We start from the raw sequence: 12,717 nt of genomic DNA on the forward strand, positions 1-12,717 counted from the left end.
TGGTGGTACGGGCCGTACCCACGCCCCCAGAGCATGGGTACGTGCCGTACCACGCATACCCCTACATCACCGCCACAATGGTGGTACGGACCGTACCCACGCCCCCAGAGCGTGGGTACGGTCCGTACACGCGTACCCCTATGTCACCACTACAATGGTGGTACGGGCCGTACCCACGCTCCCCAGAGCGCGGGTACGGGCCGTACCACGCGTACCCCTACGTCACCACCACAATGGTGGTACGACCCGTACCCACGCTCTCACGCTCTCCAGAGTGTGGGTACGGCCCGTACCACCATTGCAGTGGTGATGTAGGGGTACGCGTGTACGGAGTGTACCCACGCCCCCAGAGCGTGGGTACGATCCGTACACGCGTACCCCTACGTCACCACTACAATGGTGGTACGGGCCGTACCACGCGTACCCCTACATTACCGCCACAATGGTGGTACGGCCCGTACCCACGCTCTCCAGAGCGTGGGTACGGCCCGTACCACCATTGCAGTGGTGATGTAGGGGTACGCGTGTACGGAGCGTACCCACGCCCCCAGAGCGTGGGTACGATCCGTACACGCGTACCACTACAATGGTACCCCTACAGCCCCATTACATGATGGATACAAGGCGTACACATGCCATGGACATGTAGACACAGGGCAACACAACAATTGTGCAACTCTCAGCAGGGGAGGTGTCAGGTGCCACAGAGGAAGGAACACCCCTTGGGACAATGTCTCCAAACACAAAGAGCATACACGACAAAGAATCTTTGCAGAGATCGCGTGATGGCACGCAGATATCCGGTTCCACCCCATGAACAGCAGACCACAACATTTCCCTGAAACATAACACATGCCCACAACCCCAACTCCTGTAGCATCAGCATCAACATCAATACCTGAAATGCAAGACTTTTCCAAAGAAAAAGAAAATGCTTTATTCTGCATGAAAATAATAATGTGTAAACAAGACTATTGGCGTTTTTGTTTACCTTTGCTTTTACGATATACGGGCATGTGTCACCACATATCCGGTGATTTATTTATATTGCGGCCTCGCGACTTTTTCTTTTTAATTGGTTATGTATATTTATTTGATCCTTTGACACATATGGGACGTGATATTTTTTCTCTATATTTATATTTCTTTCTCTGATACGGGCGGGGACATGGTATTTTTCATCTATAATTGCATGCATTTCTTGAATACTGGTTCTCCAAGCTTTAATTATAATACAACTGGGGTCTTTTGATGCTGTATATGCATCGATGTCCGCTTTATACGCCACTCAAATATGGCGTCTTTGTTTACTTGCTCTTCTCCTGACATACGGGGATGTGTCATCTCACATCCGGCGATTGATTTAAATTGCGGCTTCGCGGTTAGTTTTGAAAATACTGGTGTGCTGCTTGACCCCGTTACTCACTTTCTGCTTTTCGTATTTGGAAAAGGTAAGCCGTTTTGACCTGTTATACGGTTTTGCGCAATTACTTGTGTTTTTTTGATTAGGTGTTGGTAACGGTGTTGGATTTATTTTTCCCGTAATTCTGGGTTAATTACCATCTGACAATATATTAATACGGGTCGCAATGAAGGGGAGATTTTAAGTTATGTGTGTGTTTTTTGACTAATTGCTCTATTTATGTTTTGGAGATAACTTACTATCATGCTTCATGAGGATTATTGCTATTGGAGACCATTGGTGTTTTGGACACTTAAACTTTTACGCTTAGCGTTATTTGTTTAGTATTATTATTATTCTTCTGTTTTTCGGTTGTTGTTACATTTCTGCTCATTTGCGTTTTTCCCTCTCTCTTTTTTCCATTTGCTCTGCTTATATTTTAGCGAGTCGGAATGTATACGTACTCGTCAACGATAAATGCCACTTGGCTTTTTGACTAGAAGGATATACTCGTAACTCATATCGATGGCCTTATTTATATTCTTCCATTGAACATCCAAATATCTTAGGTGAGAGATTATCTTATTTTTTTGCTTGGTACGTACTGTAGATGTTCAATATTATTGGATACTTTTAATATCGATGTGTTTCTGGAATGTTTTATACAAACTTCGTCGCTCTTTGCGTTTTGGCGTAAATTATGCCAACCTTGTCGCTCATTACGTTCTGGCATTTATTCACAACAATATTGATAAATATATTTAAGCAAACTTTATTGCTTTTGTTTATCTTCGTTTTTTGTTTTTTACTTCTTGCTTTTTTTGTTTTACACATGACAGTGCTGAGAAAGTCAACTTTATTATTTGCTTGAATTCACATCGTGGAATTCTCTACTCGATCGTGTGATTATATCTGATTTATTTACTGTGCGGAGTCACACTGACAATTGCATGTACCCTACATCGTCAAAGTAGAGGTGAGACTCCTTTACTTTTTGATATTAATTTTTGGGGCGTATTTGAGATACCTTATATCAATATAGACTATGGTTCTTGATACTACTATATATGCTCATGTATTTCATGAATATACCAGTATTCAAAATGATTAATTAGTATTTACACTGTTTTCTATTTTTGAATTAATGTCTTCTATTAGATTCTATATCATTTTTTGTATTTGAATGTATTATTATGTTTTTATATTTAAATTGTCTGATGTGTCTTTGTATATATATATATGTATCGTAATTTATATTTGTATATATCAAAGTCGTTGAGTATGGTCCTATGTGTTTATTGTCTTTTGTAATCTTTAGGATGATTATATATGTTATATATAAATGTAGTTATGTTTGTATATTTGTTTGTTACTTGTTTCAGCCCTGAAGAAGTTCTTGCCTCTTAGAACGAAACGCGTTGGCTGATGTCTGTTGTTATGAAAAAATACATACAAGAATTAAAGGAACTTTAAGGACTACCTATCATGTTTGGACTTCTCACTGGTGCACCTTCCTCTTTCGTTAAAAAAGACTATTCACAAAGGCTTTATTCTGCATGAAAATAATAATGTGTAAACAAGACTATTCACAAAGGCCAATGGCCAGTCCATATCAGCAGTCCTTTGGGGGACACATGGCCATGCGTCTCCCCTAGCTTTCCTGCACATCACAAGAGTGATTCGTCGATGGGGGGGGGCATCCTGTGGGGAAGGACCAGGCACCGCAGGGACAGGAGGGGGAAGGGTAGGTGTTGTGGGTGCAGGGACGGACGACTCCACCACAGGGGGGTGGGGCAGCGCCAAAGGTGGAGGCGAGCTCAGCGCTGCACACTTCTGCCAGTTCTTCAAGCGTCTCCCTGCACCCGGAGAAACAACAGGCCCCAAGGAGGGGGGGGGGGTCGGAGAGATGGGTTGCAGCACCACTGGGGGAGGTGGTGGATGGGCTGGGGGACTTAACTCCCCTACCCGTGGAGTGCCGTGACCGTTTGCGTCCGGGTGAACTAGTGGGGCTGAGGCCCAGTCCAGCAAAGTAGGTCTCCTTCTCCGAATCTGGGGCAGGGGAGACAAGGGGAGTGACATCGGAGGGACTGGGGAGTGAGTCATGTGGATGAGGACTGTGGCTGCGTGCCTGACTGTGTGCCCCAGACCCAGTGGGTGTGCCTGCTACCCCCTGAGTGTGCGTGTCAGGAGGTGTGCGCTTCCCCTTACGTGGTGGTGTGCTGCTTGTGTCTGGTGGGGTGCGTGTGTGTGGATGTCTTGGTGTGCTTGGGACAGGCATGGGTGTTGGACTTGTGGATGGGCCAGGGGTAGGGGGGGGAGGCAGCGCTGCAGGTGACTCGCTACTGCCATCAGTGACGAGTCCAGGGACCTCAGCAACATCCGTTGGTCAGACATCGCTGATGACATGCCCTCCATGTACGACACCATCTGGGTCAGCAGTCTGGTGTGGCCATGGAGGACAGTCAGGATCGATGTCTGCCCAACTTGCAACTGCCGCTGAATGTCCACAGACTCGGCAGTGAGGGCAGCAGGGGGGACAGGGGCAGGGGGTGCGGTGCCAGGCACGAAGGAGACACGGTGTGGCCTAGCAGGGACAGAAGGGAGCCGTGCAAGTGGGAGGGCGGTGATGGGAATGGAGGGGGCGGCGAGAGATGTACTGCTGCTTTCAGCTCTGGGAGCAGCCTCCGCCCCCTCTGGGAGCTCAGCCTCGGACCCGTCTGCCTCGTAGTCTGTGTTGGTACTGGGCAGGTCCTCCGCCTCACTCCCCTCGCCCTCCGTGCCACTAGATTCCACAGACTCCACAGCAGTGGTGGCACCACTGCTCGATCCCTCCTCCAAGTCCGTGCCGGTGTCTCCCTCGGTGTCCTCCGTTGATGCTGTGGGCAAGGTGAAGAGACAGGAAAACATCAGTCACCTGTATGCATCTGACACATGAGTCCAAACAAAATAGGCAACAGTGCATATCAGGAAAGGCATCAGGAGTAACATCTAGGATACTCCCCACATATGTAAGCCCTGCACTCCCCAGTTGGTTGACACACCATGCCACTTGCAAACAATGAAAATTAGGACACAACAGCAAATAACTTGAAATCACAAGATCATGAGAATCTAGTGTCTGGGATCAGTTGAGCACAGCAAGACTATGAAGGCATGCCACCTCTTGTTCACTGGGAAACAAACAGTATTGTCGCACCCAAGGCCAAATACCACATGCCAATGCAGAAGGTGTCCCCACACTCAGAGACCTGTGAGTACTTTTGACACCCCAAATAAATACATTGTGACTCCTGGAGAATCACAACCCTTTACAAAATGGACATGTCTAGCATGTGTGAAAGTGGCACTCTGTGAACACAACACACATGTGTCTGTATAGCAGAAGTCACACAAGGAGGTGCACACCAAACTACATGTACACAGTCATTGTCTGAGCTGCCAGACTCATTCAAATCAGCCACTGTTAGGCAGAAATGGCGTAGCAGTAAGTACATATACATGGCACCAGAGTGGCTGGTTGACTTGACACTCGTAAGTTGGTATCAGCAACAACCAAGGACTAACCCAAATGCTAGCACACTGTGGGAACATGTATATGTATGAACTCCAAACAAGTGTTGTCCAAACTGTGCCTTACTTTCAAATGTGCCAGCGTGTCCCTGGAAAGTGTAAAGGTGGTGTCTTGTGCACTTCCTTGGGAGACATCTGTCATGCAGACACATCATTGTCCTTCACAACCAAACAACAAGGTCAAGCATATGAAACATTGAGACATGTAGACAGTTGTAGTGAGTGCCAATGGACATTTTCCCAGAGTAACAACTTGAATAATGTCACCTGATCACACAGTTGCCTACACATATGACCTACTGACTGTCATCTGGAGTGGCACACATGTCCACACCCAGGACAATGCATAAGCTAATGGGCCTGCAATTGTTTAGCAAAAAAGCCTAGCTGTACTGTGGGTTCCCCCTCATGGCAAGCCAGAATGTACCCACAGATGTCAGCACACAAAGTCACAACTGTGTAGCATCTGAACCACACACAGGTGCCAAAAATGTCCAAGCAGTATACATGATTGCCAAGAACTGACACAGGCAATGAAGCACCAACAGCAAGCACTGGCCAACATCACGGGGGCACTGCACAATGACTTTCTGTACTGCGAATCATCACACACAAGTCAGAACTGGCAATGAAACATCAGGGTTGAACATGTACGCCCCTCCCGCGCACACCCACCCATACCTGAGTCAATGTGACTGATACCAATCAAGAAGTGAAAGCTCTTATTCAGGGTTACAATAACTGTGCTTGAAAACTAGCTTCATTAACACGACATCACCTTGTAGGGCTGGCAAAACATATTGGTCACAAACAAACATCAACAGATCTTGTGAATAGCCACACAGGCACTGCCCAGTGTGAGTATGCACAAGCAAACTGCTGTATCCCTGTCCAGTGGGCAAATGTATCACACATGTGAAAACTACTACCTAGGCCAGGGAACAATGCCACAGAGGCAAAGCCATTATGAACCCACATTGAATGTGCACAGTGTTGGATGACACACATAAGTAGGAGGGCAGGCTGTGACAGGGGACTGTAGTGTGCACACTGCTCCATGGTCCTGGAATGAGCTGACTGTTACAGGAGCAACCGTCCCGCCACTATGCATATATCCCACTCATGCACATCATGTCTGAGGCCACAACATTGGTAATGCATGCAGCAAGTCTGTTCATTTGAAACCTCACACTCCTATGTTGGGACTCAGCATCAGTGGCAACAAATATGCACCACCTAATGACTGTACAGGACAGGGCACAGGCAGATCACCCCCACACATGATGCTGAAAGCAGTGTGCACCTTGATAAACTGGCAGCCTAGATGACCATGTGCAATAGTGATCACACACAGACCAGGTAACACTTGTCAAGGAGGGGAAGGGAGGAAGAACAGCACAGGTTGACTGTGGGGGAACAGGATATGCACTGCACATATATACCCTGGCAGTGTCTCCAGGTGACTGAGCAGCAACAAAAGCTGGCGACACACAACAAACACACATGTACCTACCCCCTTCCTGCTGCTGTAACTCCTGTATCCGCCTATCCAGGTCAGGGAAGACCACCGCCAGGACGTGCCTATCACTATCGTTGGGGGTACCATAGGGCCTAGTGATACGGGCCGTACTCACGCGTGTACGGACCGTACATGCGTGAGTACGTGCCTATCACTAGGCCCTACGGTATCCCCAACGATAGTGATAGGCACGTACTCACGCGTGTACGGCCCGTACACGCGTGAGTACATGCCAATCACTAGGCCCTACGGTACCCCCAGCGATAGTGATAGGCACATACTCATGCGTGTACGGCCCGTACACGCGTGAGTAGTGCCAATCACTAGGCCCTACGGTACCCCCAACGATAGTGATAGGCACGTACTCACGCGTGTACGGCCTGTACAGGTGTGAGTACGTGCCTATCACTAGGCCCTACGGTACCCCCAACGATAGTGATAGGCACGTACTCACACGTGTACGGCCCGTACACGCGTGAGTAATGCCTATCACTAGGCCCTACGGTACCCCCAACGATAGTAATAGGCACGTACTCAGGTGTGTACGGGCCGTACACGCGTGAGTACGTGCCTATCACTAGGTCCTACGGTACCCCCAACGATAGTGATAGGCACGTACTCACGCGTGTACGGCCCGTACACGCGTGAGTACGTGCCTATCACTAGGTCCTACGGTACCCCCAACGATAGTGATAGACACGTACTCATGCGTGTACGGCCCGTACACGCGTGAGTACGGGCCCTACACACGCCCTCAGAGCGTGTGTACTGCGTTTCACAGCTTACACTGGTGATAGGAGGCGCACACGAAAGGAATGGAGGTGTCAGACTCGCACAAGGCTGTACATCAAGTCATTGTCAGTGCAGTCCTTCATGTGCAGGGCCTAGGTGTGTCAGGCAGTGATGTGGCACATGTCTCCTCATGTTGTGGCACAATAGATGTGTGATGAGCTGTTTACACATGTCATGTGTGATGGGGCACTACGTGGCACACTTCCCCTTCACACTTTGCACATGTGTGCATGTGCGACACACATGTCAAGCACTGCATCACTGGCATGGCACAGTCAGCAACACCCGCAACTGTCCCCTGATGGCAGGTACACGGATAATTACACCTCACATGTGACTCCCAGTGTGCCACGATGTGACTATGTCATGTGTGTGTCATGTGTTCCCATGAGCTTTCCGTTGGTGTTCCGTCAACTCCATCTGCTGTTGCAGCTTCCAACATGTGTATGTGTGCATTTGTGCATGACACACGTATATACGCACACCATGCCACATGTGGACTCACACGTTACATGTGTCATGATGATTCGAAGATGACTTCCTGACATGAGGCAATATCGGCATTGTATCAATGTCTGTGACATCAGTTTTTGACATGGACCCCTTAATGGAAATGTGTGTCATCTGTCCATTTCCAGATAACATGTGACCTGTGCGTCTAGACTACCGCCAGCTTTCTGTATGAGATGACATCCTTCTAATGCTGATATGTGGATGTCTGTCACTCATGTAATGTGTCTGGCTTGTCACTTACACTGGCTAACAGCTATTTCATGGCATGTCACGTCAACATTGCCCTGCAACTATTGTGGCTGGCTCTTCGTACGAGTATCACCTGGCTGGCCCACGTGTCCTGGATGTATTGCCCAGCACAGACTCTGTATTAAGCAGATGTGTATTAGCTGTTGAACATGTGCTCACCTCAGTGACATTGTTGTGGTAATGTACTCACTCTTCGTTATTCCTTCCAAATCTCTGCAGGGCACCGCCTCTCCCCAGACGAATGCCAGACCTGGATGCCATGCGTGAACATGACTGCATACGCAGATACCGATTCTCGCAAGAGTTGATAGAGGACTTGACCCACCGGCTTGCACCACACCTCCAACCACAACACAGGAATCCTACAGCTCTGACCCCCAAGGTGAAGGTGATGGCAGCCCTACATTTTTTTGCCACCGGCATGTTTCAATTGACCATAGCTGATGTCGGTGGCATGTCCCAGACTATGTTTAGCCGTGTCCTGCATGATGTTATAGAAACCATGTTGTTGCACCTGGATGAATTCATCCATTTTCCAACTTGTGAGCAGTTGACAGGTGTCAAGGGTGAGTTCTATGCCCTGGGAGGGATGCCTCATGTAATTGGGGCCATTGATGGGACACATGTGGCTTTGGTACCACCACAGGCACAGGAGGTAGCCTATAGAAACCGAAAACATTACCACTCCATTAATGCTCTTGTGGTGTGTCTTGCTAACATGCTGATTTCCCATGTCTGTGCACGTTTTCCAGGGTCCGCACACGATGCATACATCATGAGGCGTAGCAGAGTGCCAGAAATGATGCTGCAGCTGCACGCGGAATGAGCATGTCTTGTTGGTGGGTATACCCTGTTAGTCCTGTGTTCAGCGCTATCTTTGTATCTTACGGCATCTCCTGACCCACTTCTTCACATGATGTTTCCATGTAGGGGACTCTGGCTATCCCAACATGCCATGGCTGATGACGCCTCTCCGCAACCCCAGAACAGCTGCAGAACACCGGTACAACGGCACCCATGGGCAGACGAGGCGCGTGATTGAGAGGACGTTTGGACTCCTGAAGAGCAGTTTCCGGTGCCTCCACAAGACCGGCGGCGCCCTCCCATATGCCCCGATGAAGGTCTGCAAAATCTTCATTGTGTGCTGCATGCTGCACAACATGGCAGTGGAGAAGGCCGTGCCACTCATCCTTGATCCGGATGAGCAGGATAATCCACCCGTGGAGGATGAAGGGCTCGGGCACGGGGCAAGTGAGGATGAGGATGAGGATGAGGACATCCGGAGTCAGATTATCCGCAACTTCTTCTCATGATGGTGAGTCCCTGTGTCTGAGTGTGCACGCTTTGAGCCGTGTGTGGCATGTGTTGCAATGTGTGTGTCGAGCTGACTGTGTGCTAAGTGACTTGGAGGTGTGTTCTGATGTGTCATTCAAGTCATGATGTCATTCCACACATATTAGGTGGGACACTAAATTTGTTAAGGGCATGGTGACAACATCATTCCTGTAGAGTACATGTACATGTCTGCGGATTACTAGCTCTTCGCTGAATTGTTGTGTGTCTGCCCTCCCCAGGTTCTTGCGGCTGTCATCTGCTCATGTCATCATTGCCCTCCTGCTATTCCTCATGAGTATTGCAACGTGTGCTGGATCAGAGTTATATGCACAGACATGGTGAAAAGTCATTTGGGGTAAGGAGTGCAGCAAGGCATTTTGTGGGTGGTACGTGTTTGTGATATGTGGGGACTGCTCCTGTGCATGTTGTGTTACCATGCATACATGTTGACTCACCATGGGCCACATGACGTGTTGCATGGCTCCCATGAATTGATGGTCACCCTTCCTGACAGTCATCTGTAATGGTGTGTGGATTCTTATGAAGGCATCAATGTGTGTATAACGTCTCCAAGGAACATACAGGATGCCAATGGTGGACATAGTGTGGGACATCCCCATATGAGGCTCAATGGGGAATTGTAGACTCTCCGTGTGCAGCAAGGGGTGTTAGCCTCAACCCCTTCACTTGTGTGCCAGCTCAGTAGGATTTACACATCTGTGTGTTGAAGGGGGTGTCCAGTGTAGGTCACACATGGTCAGCCAAATGACCTGTGAGTCTGTTCCAATTGATGGATTTCCCTTAGTGTGAGGCTGAGTAATAAAGGTGTTTGTCACACTCCAAGGTGCCTCATCTCTGTCAATGCAGGTCTCTTGCCACTTTGCATGCGGCATATCTGGCATAGTTGTGGAAGATTATGCATAGGAGTCCATGTGTAGTTTAGCAACATGCATGCAGTTGCTCATGGGTTAGGCTCCCTATTGGGCATGAAGTACATGGTCGTGTATGTTTTTGGCATGTTGGTCCGCACAATGGGCCACCAACAGCTGCTGAGGGTGTGTCTCCTGTGCGCAAGTCGGCCTTCAGTTTCCTGATCCGGTGTCATGCTTCTTTGGTGATTGTGCATGCATTGTGTCTGGGTGTGCCATGTGACACTGGACACTCCTTACTTTACACACGCGCCTGTTGCAGTTGTCCTTCTGACATCCTAGTCTATGTGTGCAAATTCTGTCATTTTGCAAGGAGATGCCACCTGCTGCTGCGGCCCCTGCAGCAAGGGCCAACAGAGTATCCAGATTTGGCAACACACACGCCTCCAGGATGCTCCTCACTTCCTCCCTCCACCCATTCATTTTGCTGTCCTCAGCTTGTCTATGCCACTGTTGCCGCCACGCGGTGCCAAAGGCTGGACCATCAGCACATGCAAGGTGCACATTGCACCACCATCCTGTCCTTGTATTACCCACATCACACTACAGTCTGATGTATCAGCCACACTCCGAGCTATGTCAATCCGCACATCTAACGCCTGCTGTCAGACATACCCTGGGCACACACACGACACCTTTGCATGCTGAGTGTGCAACTACAACGGCCTACACTGCGCTGCCCCGCCTTCCAGGCCCTGTCACACCAACCAGGTCACGTCCCTAATACTCCCCACTGGCTCTGTAGCCCAGCAAGGGCATGGGAGTGGGACTCAAGGCTTCAGCATGTAGTATGGACTCATCGTCTGGGACATGGCACAGGTATCATCTCTCAGCATGTCAATCTACAGAGTGTCCAGGACCCCCCTCTCCACCATTACATGCGCACAGCACCTCATCATCAGCTCGTATGCCATTGTCAGCCAGGTGCTCCTCACCCTTAACAAAGACACAGACATTGGCAGTTCCATCATTCAAGTATGCATGAGATCTATTGATGAATGGCTGCACACGAGCCACCTGAGGCTGGACTTGTACAGGACTGAGCTGAACATCTGAGGATTTTCCCCTTCCAGCTGGGTCAAGTGCCTGTGTCCCACCCGCAAGAGCTCTGCACAAGCACCCAGTGGCCACACACACAAGATGGTGTGCATCATCTTTGGCTCGCTCACATTTGCCATGCTAGTCCACAGCATCTGTACCTCATGCTGCAACGCCCTCTGCATTATGCACATGATCCACAGATAGATCCACTCCAAGAAAAGACAGACCATCCCCCAGGTCCATGACAACATCCGTGTCAAATACTGCCCTGCCCTCTACGGAGCAAGTACATCCAAACTCCCAGGAAACTTGTCCACATCCAGGGGGCATCTGCACACCTCAGATTCAACCCCCTGCGCCCCAGCCACCTCACCGTCCACCATGGATAGCTGCAATGGATCACTGTCTGCTGCTGGGTGACCTCCACACTCCCCACCCACACTCAGGAGGCCGTCCACAACCCCGACCCCAACCAACCTTGTACGTCTGTCATCCTAGATCCCGTTGGGCCATCTCCGTGCATCCAACCTTGCCCTGGCCACCGTTCTTCACATCCACCATACTCCAGCATACAGGACATTGTTCTCCCACCTGGCCACACATACCTGGGACTCCCTCCCCGGGAACCTCCACATGAGCCATGACCTCTACGCCTTGATGATGATCTCCCAAAAAGGTCTCTCCGCATAGTTTAGCAAGCCTCCCCCTCATCAGCCAGAGGCCATCACAGGTGAGTGTTGTGCTCCATGCCTACATTGAATGATACCTTGTGACCCATGTGTGTCCTGTACCAGACTCTGATCCCAGGGTATGGATGGCTGGAGTTGGTTCAACACTCAGCCATAATTTGACATTTCCACACACATATGTCGTTGAATGATGCAAAATGACAAGAACGTCTCATGTCCAAAGTGAAATATTTATTTACGGTGGGGTAAGTGGTTTGGTAGATGCAATTGGGTGCAGTACCGGGGGAATAGAATCCAAAGTTCACTGGGGGAGATGGTATCCTTGGCATTGGAAGTCATCAGAGTCCAGACCACAGTGTTGGTCATCATTGGTCAGACTGTGACCAGCAAGTCCATGTGGCAGAGAATGTCATTGGATGAGGTGCTGCTGTTGCGCCAGAGGGCCAGGTGCCAGGCCAGGTGACCTGGGAGATGGGGATGGTCCGCTGACTCTCACGGTCTTTTCCGTGGACGACCCACCTTCCTCCGGGGACCCTCAGATGCAGGCCTTGACGATGCTGGGGACGCTCCATCAGATGAATCCTCCTCCTCCTCCCTCCCTGTGTCTGGTGCTGGTCTACGCCTGGTGGCACAGGGAGGGTTTGCCAGGCTTTGGGCGATATGACGGAGTGATTGGCT

The sequence above is a fragment of the Triturus cristatus genome, chromosome 3_1 (assembly GCF_964204655.1).
Source record: "Triturus cristatus chromosome 3_1, aTriCri1.1, whole genome shotgun sequence".
Classification (NCBI taxonomy): domain Eukaryota; kingdom Metazoa; phylum Chordata; class Amphibia; order Caudata; family Salamandridae; genus Triturus; species Triturus cristatus.